Here is a 2,364-nt window from a genome sequence, read left to right on the forward strand (position 1 = left end):
TTACCGTACCTAACAAATTTTTCATCACCTAATTAGCCCACATTTGGTAATGAAAACTACCAAATGGTAACCCTAATAGTGGTAGGTGGTGGCGACCATCATCCACACACTTGATGTAGTGCTGCCTACTTCTTCCTTAGCCTTTATCATTCTCTTTCTGTGCCTGCCCTCCTCTCTTCCTTTTTCTCCCATCTTTCCTATCACTTCTTATTGCTTTTCTTTCCCTTACAGGTGGCTTTACATTGAGTGACAAGTCAAATGGTTTCCTGTAAGCCAAGAAACCATTTACAACACTGGGTGGTGACCATATAACCAAACCATACGTGCTCCCTATGTGTCAACAAGTGAGTTGGTGGAGGGTTAGTGCCCCTCCCCATAAACCAAATAACTCCAAGTCAAATGGCCACCCCTTATGGGATTATGGCGTCTGGCAATAGATAAATAGATGGTAACCTTAGTGATGACTGCGCCATTCATTAATGAACGCTCTTAACGTACGACACTGTTTTGTTGCTAGTTTTATGAAATGCACATCTTAGTTTGCACTAGGTTTGGTAGGTTATAATCATTGGGGGGGTCCTGGGAGCAAAACCCTCCAATTAGGTTTCACAGCTTCCAGTTAGGCTTCCACTGCTATTTATGGTTTTAAACTGAATACATATAAGTTTGTTTGGAGTGGTGACATCATGTCCAGTCAGCGGGATCAGCAATAAACACGCTATCAAAGGCGTTCAGGCGGCTTTCTTTAATATTGCTAAATAGGTATATTTCATTTACTCTCCAATATTTTTTTGACTGAAAATCAAATGTCAATCATCTGAGATGTGTGTAGTACTAAAATAATATTCCTTGAGAATGTAGGTCTATAAGGTAACACTTCAAATCCTTCTGTCACTTTTGTTCATATTTCCTGGTATTTTTTCCATCTTTATTGAATATTTTTTGAAGGACGAAGGTGGTCAGGAACCTAACCCCCATATTTCTTACCAATCTTATGTAAAAAATCAGTTTGTTATTTGACCAATTCTTTATTCAACCACTTTTTACAGAACGCATCTCTGTCACATTGTGGGGGATAGATGTATCCGGATAATGAACAGGTCCGAATACCAGTACTACATGTCAGGATAAATGAGGGATTACTGAAATTATACTAATAACATCCAATTTATATGACTTTCTTTAAAAGTATCTGTTGGCTACATGTTGCTTCTGTCCTTTAGTTATCTCCTCTTTGATGATGAAAGTTGCTCCTAATCTTCACCACACTGAAAATTCTGATCACAGTACAGTATCTTGTTCTCGTAACTATAATTCCACATATGCTTTTTTCTGCATGGTTCTTAGCATGAATATGTAGTAAAGAGCATTATATACCTTGTTCTTCCATTAATGTTCGCCCCCTGCTTTTCCCAAGTTTTTAGCTGCAGCCAAGTTTTCTCTTTTTTTTCCCTACATTTTTCAACTTCATGTAGAGTAGCCTTTTTTTTTTTTTGGTCAAAGATGCTTCTTCCCTAGCCTATATATCTTTTCAATTTCTGATGGTGAATTCCTAATAGGTGGGCGACGTTACGTAACGTCCGTGTGGGAGGAGGCAGGCATCATTAAGTAGTGTCTGGCCATTTTCTGTCCAAATTTATTGGTGAAATTGGGCAATATGGCATCCTTGTCACCTACTGTCCTGCCTTCTTCCCACCCAAGCCTTGAAACAAGTAAAATAGAATATACACACAAGTTCATTCATTCATTCATTCATTGCCAGACGCCATGTATCCCAAACAGGGTGGCCAAGGGCTTAGAGTTAATTGTTTTACAAGGAGGGGCACTAATCCTCCACCAATCCCACTTGACACGTAGGGAGAACGTTATGCCAACAGCATCTGGTGTTCCCAGGCGGTCACCCATCCAAGTACTAACCAGACCCAACATTGCTTAACTTCACTGATCGGACGGGAAGCGGTGTACTCAACGTGGTATGGCCGTTGGCTCAAGTTGCAGTGTTATAAGTGTTCAAGCAAAATACCAACAGAATACAGTAATCCCTCCACTATCCGACGTAATAGAGCCAAAGGCATGTTCGGATAGTGGGCACCAGCCTCCTGGACTGGTACTTATGGACCCTAACCAGCCTAACTTTGAAAGCCACCTAAATAACTCCCTACCGGACATGCATAGCACCTATTTAAACCTATTTAAGACCCTATTCACACCAATAATGGACATAAAGCATGAAATAAATGAAAAGGAACCAAAGAATGAGGAATTAGAAGTGATTGTACCTCAGCCAGGGTACTTACATCACGTTTGTGGCTGCCTTTCTAAGGTTTTGGCAGTGGTGAAAACGCTCTTGAAGCATGTACAGTA

At 40.4% G+C, this 2,364-nt stretch overlaps 1 non-coding gene across 1 annotated transcript; it reads right to left on the minus strand.

The window, feature by feature from the left end:
- Window positions 1–1,868: 1,868 nt before the first annotated feature.
- On the minus strand, window positions 1,869–1,987 carry LOC145404195 (5S ribosomal RNA). The gene has a single exon (XR_013898127.1). It is a non-coding gene; the product is annotated as a 5S ribosomal RNA (ribosomal RNA).
- Between the last annotated feature and the right edge of the window lie 377 nt (window positions 1,988–2,364).

The sequence above is a fragment of the Coenobita brevimanus genome, chromosome 62, assembly GCF_032717465.1.
Source record: "Coenobita brevimanus isolate Jiangsu-jjx chromosome 62, ASM3271746v2, whole genome shotgun sequence".
Lineage (NCBI taxonomy): Eukaryota > Metazoa > Arthropoda > Malacostraca > Decapoda > Coenobitidae > Coenobita > Coenobita brevimanus.